The 18886-nt window shown below is 46.1% G+C and overlaps 1 protein-coding gene across 1 annotated transcript in view; it reads right to left on the reverse strand.

Annotated features, from left to right (window-relative positions):
• The window catches only part of TGFBR3 (transforming growth factor beta receptor 3), a 183460-nt gene extending 182135 nt beyond the window's left edge, over positions 1-1325 (reverse strand). Inside the window, 1 exon segment of the mRNA XM_032487077.1 lies at positions 1013-1325. The gene's annotated coding sequence lies outside the window, so the exon portion shown is untranslated.
• Between the last annotated feature and the right edge of the window lie 17561 nt (positions 1326-18886).

The raw sequence follows: 18886 nt of genomic DNA on the forward strand, positions 1-18886 counted from the left end.
CCATTTCAGGAAAATTAAAAGGTCTTGACACGTGCTTTGCTGCCTGCAGACCTCTCCTCCCAAAACGCCCGCTTACTCTTTTTGAAAGGGCGCTGGAGTGCAGGGAGAGTCGGGTCCGCGTCTCGGCGGGCCATCGCCCCACCACCCCGCGGCTCTCCCGCGTCCCCGCGGGGCCAGGGCGCGCAGCGCGGACGGCCGTGCGCCGCTCGCCGGGCGCTCTCCCAGAACTTCGCGCGCATTAAATCACCCAGTCCTCGCGGTAACGTTACGAGGCCGGCTCTATTATTATTCCCATTGCACAGCTAAGGAAATGGAGCGGTTTTCTTCTCTCAGCTCTTTCTGTGGGCACGAAATCCATTCGGTGCAGCCAGGGTAGACCGCGCTTGACGAGCCGTTCTCCACGCTGTGAATCCGGAAAGTGGGGCGAGTGCCCTCATAGGAGCAAGACTGCATGCAGCTTCTGCGAGCAACAGCCCGGGGTTCCTACCTTGTCTCAACCCAAAACACGCTAAGAGAAGCCTTCAAAATAAACTGGGGAAGGCGGCAACAAGCTCACGCGGGGAGGGGGCTTCCCGGCGGGGCCGCAGCGCAGCGCCGCGGGCGCGGGACCCTCGAGGGCGCGGCCGGGCAGCGCGGCTCACATCGCGCGCGGGTCCTGCGGCCGCAGCCTCTGCGACGGCGCCCAGTGCAAACCCACGCCAGACCTTCCCCAGCGGCGCCGGCTCGCGCCCAGTGGGAAGCGGCCCGCGCGGCCCGCGGGGGCCGGCAGAGACCGCGGGAAGGCAGCGCGAGGGCGGGCGCGGAGCAGGGGGCTGCCCCGGCGCGGCGCCCGCGCCCCGCGCGCTTCGGAGCGCAAGCGCCGCCCGACCGCAGCCGCCCCCGCGAGCCCGGGGCCGGGGGACAGGCACCGCGCAGCCTGCAGAGCCCGCGGCCGGGACGAGGGCCGCGCTCGCGGGGCGGCCAGGGCCGGCCGGGCGCCGGCTGCAGCGCCGCGGGGCCGGCCCGCACGTACCTCGGAGGCGGCGTGTCAAGCGGAGGTCCACCCGCCACCAGCCGGGGGAGAGCGGAGCGAGGCTTCCCCGCCCAGCGCCCGGCCGCGAGCTCCGGCAGCCGCCGCGGCGCAGCTACGCCATCCGGCCCCGCCGAGGACTTTCTCCTCCTGCAGGGCGCTCCGGGGACCGCGCGGGGAAAGTGGCCGGGCGCCGGGGCTGCCCACTGCGCTCCCTCACTCGCTGAGGAGAGGAAAGCGCCGCTCGGCGTCCCCGAAGCCCTCGGTTCCCCCCATCGGGCCGGCCCAGCGCTGTCGCTCCCCAGCGCGCGCGGGCGGGGACGGGCCGGACGCCACAGCAATCAGCGCGCGGGGGGAAGGGCGCCCCTCCCCCGCGGCCCCCCGCCGCCGCTCCGGCCGCGCGGAGACTCCTCCCCGCGCCGCCCGCCTCCTCTCTCTCCGCCCCCTTTTCCTCCCGGGCTGATGGATGAGCCCCGAGCGCGGCTGAAGCCTCCGTTTCCCCACGGGCCGACGAGGGCGGGCAAGGAGCCGAGCGCCGGGGACAGCTGGGCTGCCGCGCGCCCTGGGCTGGGGCAGCGGGCTGGGGGGCCCGGCGTCGGGGCAGAGCGGGACTGGGGCGGGGTGGTGTGCGAGCTGCAGGGATTCCCTCCCTCCAGCTGGCTCCTTCCAACTTTTCAGGGCTCTCTGGAGGAGTTGGGTTTTTATTTGATTCTTTCCGTCTTGATATAAAAATGCTAAAACCTCCAGTAATCTGATCACACCCTCTTGCTCATTCCCCCGCAGAGCCCCTCCACGCACACATTCACTGTCTCCCTGCTTGCGTCTCCCACCTCCAGTCCTGACGGCTGTCTCAAGGTGCACTCTGCTGTCGGTCTTTGCCTCCTCCTCTCTAACAGCTGAGAGTGCATTGTCCAGCCGTTACCCCGCTCGCTGAGTAAATTAATACAAATAAAGGAGCTAGGCCAGCATTATTGGCATCACCCTAAGGCTGGCACCACATAAGCGAACGTGGCAGCGGCGTGCAGCTCCCTGCGTACACGTTCCAGTGAACTGGCTGCAAGAGTTGACAAATGCTGTCATCGGGACACCACTCTGATACTCCTTTTTACACCCCGTTTTCCTGCTAAAACATATGCTTATATCGCAGGACACCGCTTTACCATCATGCTGGTGAAATGACTCTGGGCTGACAGGTTTCAGAAACCAGACTTCCAGTCCTGACTCTGCCCTTAGACCAGCTGTAGAAACTCGGACAATGGACATAAACTCTCCAAGTCTGTTTTCTCTGTAAAATGAGGAGCTTGGCCTAGGAGACCTCTTCCAGTTCTAAAATGTTATGGGCCTAGGTCTTTAAAATCCTGGAGAGTGGAATGAGGAGGTTGCTCATATTATTACTTATGCAATATTGTTATTTGGAAAGTTATTGCATTTCCCTACTTTGAGAGAAGAGGAAGTGTTTCTCATCCTTTTTCTCTTGTACCCATACATAGAGAACCCACCCAACTGGAAACACTTCCACAAAAGCCAAATTGTCATTGATCACCTGGACTACAACAGAAACCTCCTCTAGGAGCCATTCATTCCTTAACAGGATTTCTTGTGCACCTACTGTGTGACAGGCTGGAGCAAGGCCCTGGAGAAGCACACAGGCACACCAGCCTGGGGGAACAGTCCAGGGGGAGCTGGCCGCGGCCTTGACAGTCTCCCGGATTGAAGGCCTTAGATTTCTTGTAGACTCAAATTACATAGTGTTCATGCCTCAGATTGTCAAGTTTTAGCTTCAAGAGCAGACACGAACTCTTGAACCGGGTGTGAATATTTAATCCTACATTTAAATGTATCGATCATGTTAAGGCTTTTAAATCTCCAAATAAGATGGCGTAGAAGAAGAGAGAGAAGAAACAAATCCTAGATAACAATTTAAGAGTGTCTTATCTTTAAAGAATCGTGAAAAAGCTGTTGCCAATAGTCAGCTTCTCAGTGGTGTAACCATCAACATTACTGGACAATTGCTCTGTGCCCGGCAGAGTCCTGGACAGTCTACACATACGAACACGTTTACTTCTCACAGGCTGTTTACAAACTGAGGCCTACGTACAAACCCACATATGCCCCAAAGGACTTGCAGCCTGCTAAGATGATATAGCAAATGAGTGGGAGGGCCAGGATTCAAACCCACATCCATCCAGCTCTGTGCCCAAGCCTCACCCACCAGGACACACTACCTGTCACCAGAAGCGCCACAGCACTGGCAAAAGGAAAGGTTAGGGGTATTCGTTTGGTCTGTTGGGATTTTTTTTTTCAAAACACCTTTAAAATTCAGAGCTGCCTCGGTTTCCGTAGATGATATGGAAAAGCACGAGAAATTGTATTAGTATTTGCAAAACTAACAATGTCTACATAGGTGTTTTCTCTAAATCTTTATTTTAATAAGGTGGTATTATTTGCAGAATACAGACTCCTGAAGCATAAAGCAAAGGTTTAAAATAAACTTAAATTTTTGGTTCCCCAGCAAACCTCTAGAAAAAGGATTCCCCTACCTTTCAGTAATGGCAATATTAACTGATTTCTAGGGCGGTGAATCCTCTCCTTTCATTGATTTTTTACAAGTTAGGGCTTTGTTCAAATTATAGCATTTGTTACCGTGCAAGCTTCTTTTGGTTCAAGATGGTGTCTTGGTCATTTGTTCCAAATTTTTTTCAAAAAGAATTGCAGGGGCGGCGGGGGGAGAGGTGTAAAATAAAGAGGTGCAATTTATCTCACTTGCATAAAAACATTTAACAGCAAAGTGTCAGATTTACTGAGTCTGTGTTTCTCACAAGGAACCTCCCTTCCTATAGGTGTGGGCCCACTTGTTTACGACAGTGGCACGTCTCCAGACTGCTGATTTCCAGACAACTGAACAAATTCGTAGTAACCTGTTTATGTTTCCTACAGAAGCAAACACCTCAAATTTCTGAAAGACTGTATCATCAGAAAATCATTTGGTTTTTCTTTTTTAACAAGTCCTCATATGGTACTTAGAACACGCTTCACACTTCACAAATCCTGACTCATTAAACCCTTGCAGCAGCCCTAGCGTCCTCATTCTACAGGTTAGCAAATGTGCACAGAGAGGGTAAGGAACTCGCCCAGAGTCACAGCCAGCAAGTGGCACAGGCAGGCTCTTTGGCTCCAGAGTCGGCTCTGAACCTCTACTTTGTGCCGCTGCAGGGGAAGTGAGCCCTTCCCCTGGGGGAGAGGGCCTGAAACTTTAAAGCCCAGTGCTTGGAAAGTTTCAAAAGAGAAAGAACAAAAGTTGGTTGAGGAGAAATGTTATTTACCCCATGACCACCACGTAAAAATAGATTCCTTTCGCCCAGCAAAGAGGGGAGAAGAGATACTGACTTTAAAGTTTGTCTGAAAACAGCCAGCATCTTGGAGGCAGTTGCATAACTGCTCTTAAGAATGTGTGACAGAACATGAACCAAATGTTCCAAAATTGTTGTCACAGGCACTGGTCTGCAGACTGCAGCATGCACTCCTATTTTCTGCTCAGTTGACCAATTATTACAGACAGATTTACTACTTTATTTCTAAAACTTGCCCATAAAGATTCCAATTCATACCTCTAGGTGTTTTATATATCGCCATAACCTAAGGCCATAATCTAAAGCCACATTTTCTATTTCTACATCCAAGATTAGAATACGGTTTTCACTGATAAAATTTGCAGCTGGCAAATTTCAAATTAATGAGGAAAAAACACTATCAGATGAACCTGTTTGCAGAGCAGAGCCTGAAGCAGACACCTGATTCAGGCCTGGGAGTCCCCCAGAGAATTTGGAAATAAAAATCCAAAGCAAACTCCCTTGGAGTAAGCCGCGTTCCCGCAAGCTTGCCGTTTCCTGTGCCTGCGCAGAGCGCCCAGCAGAGGCTGCCCCAGCGCGCCTTCCTTCCCCTCAGCGGGGCTTCTGAGAAGGCAGGAAAGCGCACGCACACCGTTTCAGAGCCACAGGGAAACCCGCTGAGATCCCTGCGGCCTCGGCTGCGCCCGGGGTGTGGCGGGGCCCCTGCTCTCCCGGCCTCAGGAGCTCGGGCTCCAGAAGGAGGGCTTCCCCTTGACCCCCGCCTCCACAGTTGCCCCGCAGAGAACTTTTGCTTTGGCCTGGGGAAGAGAAAAAAATCACAAGCATGTTATTTTGTGTTCAGGGGACCCCAAAAGACTAGGTGCACCCAGAACATTCATTACTATCTGTGAATGTTACACACTTGCTGCCTTCATTTTAACAAGTATGAGAACTGCTGAAACCCCACCTGTGAAAACACCCCAGATTAAACATTCTCACCGCGCTGTCCCTGCTATCGCCCTTTACTGAGCACTTACTCTGTGCGAGCCCTTGTTACAGGTTTGGCCTGTTAAAATTTATTTCCTGACATATTTTGAAAATGGATAGTTCCATGTATTGTTTAAAAAAAACCTGCTATAGCATTTCTTTAGGTCACCCACCCACTGTTTTTCTAATATGTAATCTCAGGAGGAGTTTCTCAGCTGGGCCCTGCAGACTTTTTTTTAAGAATTCAGTAATGAATTCAATATAAAAGTTATTTTCAATCTGTATTTTTGTTTTAATGATAATCTTAAAAAGCAATCTCACTGTCTTCTTGACAGTATGGGGGCAGGGATATTTAAAAACCAACAGGCTTTCCCATAATAAAAGACTTCAGTTTCTTAAATCAGTGCTTTTCAAACTGGGAAACTCATTTCCAGAGGTGCCTAAGGTTTTGTTTTCCCTTTAGGAAGGCCCTTATACTGTTAACATTTGAAAATTTTGCTACAAAATTTTAAATTAACATTTCCCCAGTTTACCCATATTATTTATGCTGTTTTCTGGAAGATGTTAGCTTCTTTCATGAAAAACCAACCAATACTCATTGACATTTGCCAAGCAATATTAAGAGGTGAAAGATACATAGAGAGGTGGCAGGAAATAAAACAAAAAGATAACTGAGGAACAGAAGAGTGTTATACGTTAAGTGTCAGCTGTGACGTACGTGCTGGGAGAGCTGAAGTGGTCTGAGCAACATCAGAAGGGAGCTGAGGACTCGGCAGATGCGGGGGATGAAAAGAACATCCCAGCCAGTGGCAAAAGGATGCAAAGGCTGTAAAGCAGGAGCACCAGAGTAAGACCAGCCCCGTCGCCTCCCCAGAGCAAGCTATGAGGACCCCACAGTCATGTTTCCTCCGGTCTCCCCAAGAAACCCAAGCCTTCTCAGTCGTTGCTCATCGCCTGGACTCTTATCACCATGAGGCTCTGAACATTCCCTAAACTGATTCAATCTTTCTCCCTTTCTCAGCTTTCCAAACCTTCCCAGTTTGCCCTCTGGAACTTATGACAAATTCCCAGTAAGATCCTTTGTATGTTCCACCTCCGGAAAACTCTGGTCTCTCAGCTCCTTGACTTTCTCCCCTCCAGCAACCTGTTCTCCAGCCTCTTCAGTCACCCAGAACCGTGATCACGTCCAGGTTGTTTACATCAGAAATAACTGCTCCACTTCCCAAATCTCAACGTCAAGCATTCCTCTCTGACCGTCAATCTCTATTATTCCAACTCATTGCCTCTAGCGTCTTGAGTTCAACTATGCTTTGACCCAACCAGGATCTCTAACCCGTTGTCCCTACTGCTTTACCGCCTGCAGCCATCACTGGTCTCACTTTAAGTTTGTGACCACAGTCCTCAATGGACTTAGCTCAGCACTGCTCAGCACTCCTACTCTGCCTTCCTTGTCTGATCACTTTCTTATCCTCCAAGAGATTATTCTGCTTCTCTTCTTTCCTCAAATCTTCAATACCTCCCACCCTTTACTCGAATTCAGCTGATGACCTTTCTTCTTCTTTCTTATTTTACTAAGAATCTCAAAGCCCTCTGAAAAAAATATCCTCAGCCTCCCACCACCGCATCTGCCGGTTTATCCGTGTCTGTCCTTCTCTGCTCCGGTGTCTGTCTTGTTGGTCCTGCTCCCTCCACCCGTGCACTGGGTTCCATTTCTCCAGCTACTCAGAGACTTCCACACTGTAGTCGCTCCTCTCCCCCCGTATCCTCGGCTTGCTCTCGCTCTCTCGGGTCATGCCCGTCACCTTACAAACACACTGTGGTGTTTCTCATTTTAGAAAATTCCACATGGCCCACACACCTGTCTCACTCCCACGTCTCCACTCCCTTCGCAGTAACACTCTAAAGGGGCACTGGCCGCATTTGTTGCTCGTGTTCCTTCACTCATCGTTTTCTCCTCAGCCAGATCCACTCAGACCACACTTGTCAAGGTCACCTTGTGGCCAAGCCAGTGGCCAATGCTCAGTTTCCATCTGACTTTCCCACTTAATAGCTTGTGACCTGAGAGCTCGCTCTCCCCTCCCTGAGACGATGCATTTGGCCGCTGGGACACGGGGCACTCGAGGTTTCTCCCCCACCTCCTGGCTGGCCCTTCTGGTAGCCTTCTGAGCTACCGAGGCTGGTGCCTCTCCCTGCTCCCAGGATCTACGTGCTGGCTGGCCCCTGGACAGTGTCTTTGGTTCTCTTCTCTGTGAAGACGCTCTCTCAAGGTGTTTGCATCCAGGCCCATCTCTTTAAATGTATCTACACATTGATGATCCTTAAAATGTTATCTCCAGCCCAGACCTCTCCCCTGAACTCCACACTCATGTATTTCACTGACATCTCAACATCTTCACTTGATCTGTTCAGCAGGAAAAGCAAGTGTTTTGTGTCCAAAACTGAGCTCCCGATTCCTGTGAACGCATCTGCCCTCTCCTCACCTCAGTGAGTGGCTCAGCCATTCATTCAGCGGCTTAGGGCAAACCAGCTGGGCCGCCATTGCTTCCTCTGCGTCTCTCACCCCCATAACAAACCCACTGGACAGTCCTGTTTGCTCTGCCTTCACGACTCACTTCTCCACTGCAGTCAGAATACTATCCCCCCTCACCTGTATGATGTTTCCACCTGCACAACTGTGACAGCTCTGGTCTCCCCGCTTCCTATCTTGCTCCCGCCCACTGACATACACACACGTGTGCACACACACTTATTAAGCACTTTCTGTGTACAGTTCCCGTTAGTGAATAGCACCTGGCCCCTCCCTAGAGCAGGCTTTCCGTGTGCCTTCGCATTGGCCTACAAGGGCACGAGGGCAGGGCCATGGCTGTCTTGCTCAGCATTGTATTCCCAGCCCCTCGCAGAATGCTCCTTGCTTCTAACAGGTATCCAGTAAATATTGAATTAATGGATGGCTTCATTCCAGAGATAGACACGCGTGGTTAGAGACCGAGAACAGTGATGTTTTGCAACAGCCATTGAGAGAATTGCCTCTCCAGAGGCTCAACGAGGGGCTGCCCCAAGGGCACCGGGCACGGTGCAAGCCGGGCGCAGGGGGCGCAGGATGCATCCGGCCTGGAAGAGCCGCACCGCTCGCCCAGGCAGGAAGCAGGCATGCGGTCTAACCGGCAGGAGCGGCCCTTGCCCTGGGAGCCGCACCAAGGGGCTTCCTGTTCTCAGCCAGTCCTGTCAACAAAGAGCAGGTCAACCAAGCCCCCGGGCTGGGGCGAGTGCGAGTGAGGCTGCCGGACCCGAGCATCTAAAAGGAGAGAAAGAGCCCGGAGCCACGAAGAGCAGAAATAACGTGTAACAATGCCTTTGCACAGCACTTCCGTTTTATACTATGTTGACAGAGGTGAAAGTCACACCTACACTCCTATTGTCACGGCTGGAAAATGCTGGCCATCCCGAAATGCTAAAGGCACAGGTGCTACAGAAGAGACAGGCCTTCGTCTTTGGCTGCTCCTGAACGAGAGAGGAAGGAAGCATTCCGGAACTTAGTCTCCTCCCTTCCCACTCACCCGTCCCTCTGAGAAAGGACAGCACCCTTCTTTGCCTCTGGCCCCTGACACGACACAGTCCCACCAGGGCCCCCTGAAGCTTTCTCTACAGAATGCTAAAAACAACTTCAAGTCTGTTTTACAAACCAAGCAAAGCAACTGCTCAGGCCCTGTTTAAAAATCAAAAGCGTCTTAGGGTTTTACGCGTTCTGTGTGGCTTTTTGTTCCTCTTCTTTCTTCTCCTTTCTCTTTACCAAATTTTATCCTGCTTTTCCTTAAATGTAATTTTACTGAATTTAAATGCATAAGCAAAACATACACGTTTGTCGAGTCTGTCCACATTTGAAAAACATTTAAATTAGTAAATTTTATAGACCTTCTTTTCTCATATAAATTATTTTCCAGCCTTTCATTGTACCAAGTATCTTCAAAACTTCACTGGGTGTTCTTTCAACTTTTCTCAAGGCCTAAAGTTTTCAGAACACAAGGTCTGGAGGAAAGAAAACTTTACTGGGAATGCTGAGCTATAACTTTGCTCTTGACCTGAGATCTCTGTCTCAGATTTCATTCTGTTGGATAGAAACCCCTTTCAACTTTTCTTTTTTTTCAGAGAGCTAAGTGGTATGTACCTTCAGAAAAAAAAAAAAAAAAAAAAAAAAGACACGCTGAGGCCCCCAAACTGGTTCTTCAGATATTTGACTTTTCTTAAGTAACTCCAAGTTCAGCTTCACTGGAATTCTGAGTGTCGCTGAGCGCACATGCACCCTTGCCTGGTTACTTCTCTCTTTCTTGCATTTTTGGCTAACTGGTATTTCAGCTTATGAGATTCTTTTGGAGGAGGATAAAATGGTCTTTTCAGTGGAATTCTGCAGCCCCACTGCATTTACAGGCATGGTATTGTCAAACTGTAGCCTGCTAGGATACAGTGTGACATTTGGGTGAAGAGGTATAGTCTTTGAAAGAGGGATGTGCCTAACAAGCATGTTTTTAAGGGCTTTGTTATCTTTAGGAAAACCTCATGCATAAACACTAGAAAAGCATCGTGTCCCAAGGGTTTGGGCATGGCACAGTTCTGGTTACAGCGGGTTTTCCTTGTGTGTGTTGGTTCTTTAAGCTCAAACCAACCTCAGGATCACATGATTGTGACAGATCAGCTGGATGGGCAACTCAGAAGTCCTGAAGGCCAACTGCGGCTCTCTGTCCGATCATTCTCTTCCTCTTCAGTTATTTTTAGGTTCGTTGGTGAGAAGGTGCTGAGCAGCTACGAAGAGGATTACACGTTTTGTTCCAAGACCCATTTTATTACTCTTGTGTGGGCTGAAATGTGCACAGCATACCTAACCTAGGCACAAAGTGGAAGATTGATTTCCAGAAAGAAAAAGGAAGGAAGGAAGGAAGGAAGAAAGAAAGGAAGAAAGAAAGAAAAGATCTTGTTTTTAAGAAATTTTCAAAATACAGAAAAACACAATGAATTTCATGAATACCCATGAGTCAACACCCAGAACTGATCGTTAACACTAAACATTGTTAACATTTTAATTTTTGCCCTTCTGTACAAGAAACAAAACAGTACAGATAAAATTCAAGTCCCCTTTCCCACCCCCTCAACTCCAGTCCAAACTAACTACCCTCTGACTTTCATGAATTTAGTGTGTATCCGCCCAGGGTGCTTTGCTGTACTTTTACATACGTGTGTGTGTGTGTGTGTGTGTGTGTGTGTGTGTGTGTACATATACACATACACATAGAAAGAGAGCAGCTCTTCATAATATGAAGGAATGTATTTGTCCATTTTAAAATGTCACATAAGTAGCACATAGCCTACAGCTTGCTGTTTGATTCAACGTTATAATTCTTAAATCCATCTTTGTGGTGTACATAGACTTAGATCATTCCTCTTGGTTGATAGATAATATTCCGCAGTATTACTATACCATCTTAAATTTATATTTCAAGCTTCCTTGAAGATGGTAATTGGAACTGTTTCTACTTTCTATCATTACAAAGAATGTTTCAGTGAACAAGAGATTTTGTAACTGTCTCCCAGTTCACACGTGGGACAATTTCTCTGGTCTATGATGTATAACCGGAGTGTAACTGTTGCGTTGAAGGGTATAAAGAATTAAAATGTTATAGGTATAAAAATTTTTCTAGGTATTGTCAATGTGCATTGTCATAGGGAGTACATTCATTTGCACTCCTGCTGTTGGAAGGAGCCATTCTGTGTGCCCACTTCTTCACCAACAGTTGACGCTGTCAGGCTTTCCAATTTTTTTTAACCTACAGAGTGATTTGCTTTGCCCTGATATAATAAAACTGAACATGGTTTCATATGTTTAAGTGCTCCATTTTCCTCCTCTGTGATACATGTTCAATTCCTAGACAAAACAAATCTTAAAAGAAGTTTAAAAATCAGTTTATCAAGAAGCGATCATGCTAAAAATTTGACATACAGGTTGTTAATGTTTAAACTGGTGCCTTAGAATATTTGTTCTCATTTTTGTGCATTATGGGGAACAAGCCATTTCAATTTTTCTTAATGCAAATAAAAATATGCTTCTTAGAGATGACAGCCAGACATCGTCAGTGCTCAGCCCAAGGCTTGGTGGGTAGCAGGTGCTCAGTAAATATCTGCTAAACTAGGAAATAAAAGGAGAAAAGTAAGAATTAATTTCAGAAGGAGCATTTCAGAACTATTGCTCTGGTAAAGAGAAAACTATACACTGTAAAAAAAAAAAAGGGTTAAAAAATACACAGGCAAGACTTCTTTCTACTAATCACAGTGTCTCTTAAAATGACTTAGACACATGGTTCCATTTTTCAGGTTCAAAATAAAATGCTTCTAATGCTACTGTCTTAACCAAGGTAACTTTTATCAGGGGACGTTCTACACCAAAGGCCTCCCTGCCCTCCCTCTGATGCTGCATCCTGGCTGTGACTGCAAATAAAACAAAAAAACATTAATTGAGTGTAGTTGTAGCAACCCTGAGTTTTCAGCTGAAAAAGTAACATCTATGAAGATTCTCAAAATATCAGACACTTGTGTGCAGACACTTGCAGTAGTTGGGTTTTGTTTCAGGTTTTTGTGTTTTTTTTAAGATTCTGAAATACACTCCCTCTCGAGATTACTCTATTCATACCAAGTTAATTGTAACTAATCTGTGAGCTGTTAAATGGGCCATTTCCAAGCTAAGTATCATCATTTTAGTAACAGTAACATTTAAAATCTCTGGAATGAGAATTCAAAATATGCCAGCTACAATCTCCTAATGTAGCAGCTAGCTTTTTTTTTTTAATAATACAAAACAAAAAAGTATCCTATTTAAGAAAGTACACACCTTGACCATTTTTACTTGGCGATGTGTATTTTCTCGACTCCTTTTTGTTGACATCCTTGCAAAATTGACAGTGTTGCCCAATATTAATGCTATCTGGAAAACAGCTGGAATTACAAAAATGCTGAGCCATCACACAGCTTCACAGTGCCTCCGAGTGACCAGCGCCCACACTCCTGCTGCCCTCCTTTCTGGATACGCCCCAGTGGTGCCCGTGGGGAAGGAGGTGGGCTTCACAGCAAGCGCAGGAGAAACGAGAGAAAGTTACTGTCTTAGGAGAGCAGCTGACAAAAATACCACACTTTAAAAAAAAAAAAAATTGGTGGTTTTTTTTTAACTAAATTATTTTTCTTTAAGTGGAGGTACTGGGGACTGAAGCTCGTGCATGCCAGGCACGCGCTTTACCACTGAGCTCTGCCCTCCCCCCAGAGCTCCACGCTTTTTGTGATGTAGGGCAGCGTTCTCGCACTGGTGTGCTGAGCGCTGCTTCCCTGGTCAAATGGGATTAGGAAAAACATGTTAATATATTAAATTGGATATTGATGAATACATTAACAGTAATGTCAATATATTAGCCATTAAATATTAACATCTAATTTTTAATATTGGTATAGTCACATTAATATTAACAGAGTAAATCCTTTTAGAAGTTCTGGAGTTTGTTTTTTTCTTAATCTCACTTTTAGCTCTCTTTAACCCTACATTTTCCAAACTCTTTGACCTCAGAGCCTTTTTTTAAAATGTAATACCCACAGAACTAATGTTCTACAGAACACAGTTTAGGAAACTCTGCTATACAATAACAAACAAGGTTTATTATCTGCCTTCAATAACCCATTTTATCAGTGTATTTCATCAATAAATATTTCCTTTTCTGATGACTGACATCTACTAAATGAGGTTCCAGAATGCTTTCGCTGGTTCACAAGCTTCAGAGAAAGAGTTCTGGACCAAAATTCAGGCCCTTTTCTCCCACTCTGTGTCCACATCCCCCCTGCAAATGGCCTGGGATTTAGCCCTTAACAACCTGATGAGAAACTCTCTGACCTGAGCGCCCACCCGACCCCACCCACCTTGAGTCAAACACTGGGTTTGAGGACCCCTGTAGCTTGTCCCTCGGGACGTGAGGCAAGTATCTGAGCTGCTTCTCCTGAGCCCCAGCACGAAGGTGAGCGACCACCAGGCCTGCAAAGGCAGCAAAGGAGTGTTCGGACTCATCCCCCAAATTAAACTGTGTTCGTGTACAGTTTGTTTTAATTGTGGTAAAAAAAAAAAACTCTGTGCAAGGTTACACTTCGGTGGTGCTGAGTGCACTCACATCGCAGTGCAACAGCTCCCCAGACATTTCCGGCTTGCAAACCGGAGTTCTCTCCCCACGGAAAACAGCTCCCCGTTTCCCCCTGCCCCCGGCCTCTGACAGCCGCCGGCCTGCTCCCTGTGCCTGTGGATGCGACTGCTCTCCGGTTCTCCTACACGTGGAATCGTGCAGCGTTTGTCCTTTGTGACTGACTGACTCCACTTCGCGGCAACGTCCTGGGGTCCCTACGAGTCGTGTCGTGCGACAGGGGTTCCTTCTTTGTTGAGGCTGAAGGGCATTCTGCCGCGCGCACCACAGGCTGCTCGTCTACTCATTCCCTGATCTACGTCTGAGTTTCTCCCGCCTCTCGGCTGTTGTCACAATGAACATGAGTGTGCAAATAGCACTTTGAGATAATGCTTTCAATTCTTTGGGATATATGCCCACAAACGGGAACAACGGATCATACGGTAATTGTCTTTTTTATAAAGTTTTTTGAGAAACCTCCATACTGTTTTCCACAGCAGCTGCACCATTTTACATTCCCACCAACAGTGCACAGGGTTCCGATTTCTCCACGTGCTCACAACACCTATTTTCTGCTTGGTTTTTTTTTTTTTTTTTTTTTTTTTTTTTTTTTTTGATAGTCATATGTAGTTTTTATTAGGTGTATTTGCATTGGTTTTAATTCTATGAAAATATGTAACAGCATTTCATCGATCTATATATTCAACGCCCTGGAACACATACACGTGGTCTCCAAAGAAAAATAAGCCATTTCTTCAGCACAAAAGGAAAGCACAGTAAGAACCAATATCTACAAATATGCAATTTAAAAAATCACAATGAAACAAGTTAATCTTTTTTTTTGCAATTGCTTGATCTTTTATATGATTAAGATGACAAGGATTTAAATCCGTTTTTACTCAGCTATTGGTTTAGATAATAATATTGTACATTTGATCATTGCAAACACTGTAATATGTTTAAAGACATTAAACTTTAAACTGATTTTTTCAACTGTTCATGAAATTTTATGGAAATAAGCATGTGAAAAGGAATGATGTGTGTTCCTTGGTGCTCATGGGATTTCTAGGAAGGTTTCCCATCAATACTAGAAGAGTCAATTTATAATAACATTAGTGCTTTAAAACTTACAAAATTCTAGCACACGCAGCGCCTAACTTCATCTTCCCAACACCCTCACGGGCTAGCTGTTACCTCTGAAGAGCTGAGAGGCACCGGTCTGCCCGAGGACATACGTAGCGGTGAACTGAAACCCAAAGCGAGCTGTTCTCTCCCAAATCCCTACTTCTTTTCACTTCTCCATTAGAAAACATAATTCTCTTTGAATTAGTTTAGTTTCAAAAAAATTTTTTTACATCTTTTTGGGGTCTCTAAATACACAAAACGCAGCTTTTTTTCAAATACGGGCTCGATTAATTACATTTTGGACTTGGTCTCTGTGCGGGCAGTTAAAGCAAACATGCAGGGCCAATACAGCTCCCAGCTGTGAAGAGTCAAGACGAACACAAGGCGTTGTCACCATCCAGACGATGCGGGCCGGGAGCGCACATGCGCACACAGGACTCGGCTGGTGAGAGCAGGCTGTGGGTGGGGCCGGTGCCAGGCGGTCCGCTCCCTCCTTCCTGCCTGCGGTGCTGGGGTCTCATTAGGTGGGCAGAGATGATGCCTTCCAAGTCTTCCAAAGCCACCGAAGGTTTGTGCATTTTTGGAAAAAGCATCCACCTCAGGCTCGGCTGGCAGTCTGCAGGATCGGTTGCCTCACCTTTTTTTTTAAAAGTACCTGCCTAAGCATCCTTCTCTCATAAGATAGAAAGACTCTGAAATTCAGATATTGGATTGCTGATGGCAAATTATGGTTTATCCATAAGAGTTTTGAGAAAGGATTGCCGTGTGAATTAGAAATTCTTATACCTGGCTCATGATAGATGTATATATTTTATATATCTATATATAAAGTCATAAGAATTTATAGATAGCTACTATATATATAAGCGTATCTACGATAAGCCATGTGTATCTCCAAGATGTGTTGAAAAAATCAATAATTGAGCAAATTCTTGTAAACTTTGGGCACTTAGAGAGAGAACAGTAGTTCAAAGCCTGGGCTTTGCTGTTGGACAGACCGGGGCTCGAGCACGTTGCTGAACTTCTTTGAGATTTCTCACCTGTTAGAAGAGCACACTGACACCCCCCTTTCAGGGTTTCTGTGAGAATGAAACGTGAAATAACGACAGGCTTTGCACCCTCTCCGGCACAGAGTGTGCCCGTGCTTTGTAGCTATTATTAGCGCAGAGCCTTGGGATCATTTCTCTTGGCATCAATTTCTGCAGAATAATCCTATTAACACTGAGAATGCAGGTAATTAAGCTGACTCTATAATGACACTCTGACACAGCCTGGGATTACTTCTTTGAATAATCCTTGGGAGCACTTAGTTTACTTAACACTTGTCTCTAGGGTACAGGAAAATGTTAGTTATTTGAGCTTTCTAAATTTAGGATCCCAAACCAACAAACACTTACTACTTATCCAAAAGAGATTTCGATAGGCTTTTCTGTTACTCAGTTAGAACTGCTGATGAGTTGCTTTTGCTTGCACCAAGTCGATCACTTTCACCTCCAGATGGAAAGCAACATCCAAAGCTCTTTTGGTTGAAGGCGGTAGAAATACAACTCAAGTTTGCTTAAGCAGGAAGAGCTGTATTGGCTCCAGTGAGTGGGAGCTGTAAGGGCTGGTCTAGCTTCAGATGGTGCTAAATGCTGCCAGAGCTCCAGTTCCCTCCATGCGTTGGCATCACTCTGCAGAGAGCTGCTTCCACGAAACCTGGGGTTAGGGCCACGAGCTCTAGGTGTATGTGGTTCTTTCAGCTTGCGAGCCCAGAGAAAACGAGCTCTTCTCTCTCCTAGAAGCTGCAAATCTTAGAGAAGATTGTTCTCATTTCAGAGTAGGTGGGACACTGCCTTCATTTCACTAGGACCACATGGTCTGGGAGAGGTGATCGCCAAAAGACAGATGAAAACAGTAGAGTGAGCAGGTAAAAACAATAGATGCCCACAGCAGAGAGTATGAGTTGGATTGTCTGAGAACAAAGATGTTAGCATGACCATCATGGCATCTATTAAAGTATGCGCTATTTCATGGAACTACATAAAACTGTTTCAAAGGGGCACTGGAGTGGGGCATTCTTGACTCAGGTTTATCTTTCATGCTAAGCTCCACATGTGGTAAACATCTGCAAAAAAAAAGTTATCCTCATATGTTCCACATCCTAAGCAGTATAGTATGTGTAATTACATAAAAAAAGAGGAAAAATTATCTTTCCATATTGAAAAAGCAAATAAGAACATTAATAAATAATAATCATGTGCAATTACATGAAAAAGAAACAAAGGAAAAACTCCATATTAAAAAAGCAAATCAGTCAATTAATAAATAATAGTCTAAAATTTGGCCAATTTCAAAATTAAACAGGAGTTAACATTCTATAAGCATAACACTAAGAATAAAATAAAAGGAAGACATTTAGCATTCTTTGCATTAGCAAATGACTATTGAGTCCATTTTTCTAAGTGAAACAGAATTATATTTGCAAGGGAAAATAAGTTATTTTGAACGTTAAAAAATACAAAAAAGGAACACTCTGTCTCCTTTGTTTAGTCCCAATGCTGAAAACAACTTAAACTCCTATTTCATTCTTCAGCGTTTCAGCACACTAGTACGTAGAATACTGATGCCTCTCAAATTGGAAGATTCTTGTGAGACCTCACTGTGCTCTGCAAACATGATCTCATCTTTCAACTTGGTCATGTTCCAAATCCAGGAGTGAGGGCAAGTTTATGATCAGGGAGGGAAAAAAGGGAAATATTTACACAAGCTCCATAATACAACTTTTTTTTTAAAACCAAAAAGAAATCCATGTTATATACATAAACTCTCTGAACTCCGTACTTGTGGGGGTGCACAACCCAAGTAGGGAATAGTTACAGAATATGGGGAAAGAGTTAGGAACAAGCAATCACCCTTTGCAATGGAAACACAAAAAAGAATGAGATTAGCCCCCTAAAGATATCTTCCCAAGAGCGACACACCCAAAATTTGAAACCTTGTTGCTGACCACGTTAGAGTGTCTTCCTAAATCACCAGGATATTGCATGAAAGAAATCTCCTCTGGAAGGCATCAGATTCAAACGTTAATAAATTAATATGTAATGAACTGGCATCCAAGAAATGGCATATTGCAGTGATCGAAGTTTCACGACTAGTGAGCTGGCCATCGGAACTTCTCAGTTTCCATCCAGAGCCCTTCTGAAGGGGAGCTGACATCGGATGCCCCATCACACATGGTAATTAACTAGAATCACTTCATTAAAATCTAATTTTTCCTCTAATATTCTCAAAATACTGACTAAGCTGTGTCCTGAGAGCTTCAGCTCCTTACCTGTGCTGTCCCAGTTCACCTAGAAAGGGCGCAAGTGTAATGTCCTTCAGCGACGATGTCTCCAGAACCACACGTGAGAGCAGACTGGGTAAGTTATTCAGTCAGTATAATTAAGACAGATGTTTATTCTATTCTGGATAATTCAATGTTAGATCTGTGTTTGAATTATCAGGTTTCTTCTCTAAGCATACTAATTTCATTATAAACTCCCTCTTTCGTTTTTGATTTAGATTTTTAAATTCATTTAGATTTGGATTAAGATTCAATCTGTTGCCGCCTTCTTTTTTCACTTCCAGTTTCCTGCAAAGAATGCCTCCGTGTTCCTCACTTTGCCTAGCACAGAGCCACTTACACATGAGGTGTTCAGAAAGTATTCCTTAAATGAAGGACTTGAAGCCCTGAAAATTTACAAAAGAAGACTACACACTGTCCCCAACTTGTGTTTTTAGCCAGCATTTACTCTGCAGCCAACTCCCATTTTGCTGTGTGAACGTGAGGAAACCATTCTTTGTTCTTTCACTGGAGTATTTAGGGAATGCTCACGCCTTGGGCGGAGAACTCCTCTTTTCTGTTACCTTCCAGGTAAGCCCATCACAGATCCTCAGGTGGCCCACCCCACTTTACAACAGCCAGTCTCCTGTTGGTGTTTCCTTTATTTAAGTCCCCTTGAGTCAGATCTGTGAATCCAAGGGCTGGAAAGCAAGCGACAGCCCCTCTCTTTGTGCTTCCTACTGGGCACCTTCCTACCAGGGAAGACGTCGTCCCGGCATGTGGGACGTCCCGGAGGTAGCAGGGCTCCTGCAATTGGCCCCTCTTACCATTTACTTTGGGTGACATTTATTCAAGAAATGGGTTGAAATCTGGGCTCTGGCAGGCAACAACCTCAAGTTTGAATCCTGACTCTACTAACTGTGTGACCAAAGGCCAC

Source organism: Camelus ferus, chromosome 9 (assembly GCF_009834535.1).
Source record: "Camelus ferus isolate YT-003-E chromosome 9, BCGSAC_Cfer_1.0, whole genome shotgun sequence".
NCBI lineage: Eukaryota > Metazoa > Chordata > Mammalia > Artiodactyla > Camelidae > Camelus > Camelus ferus.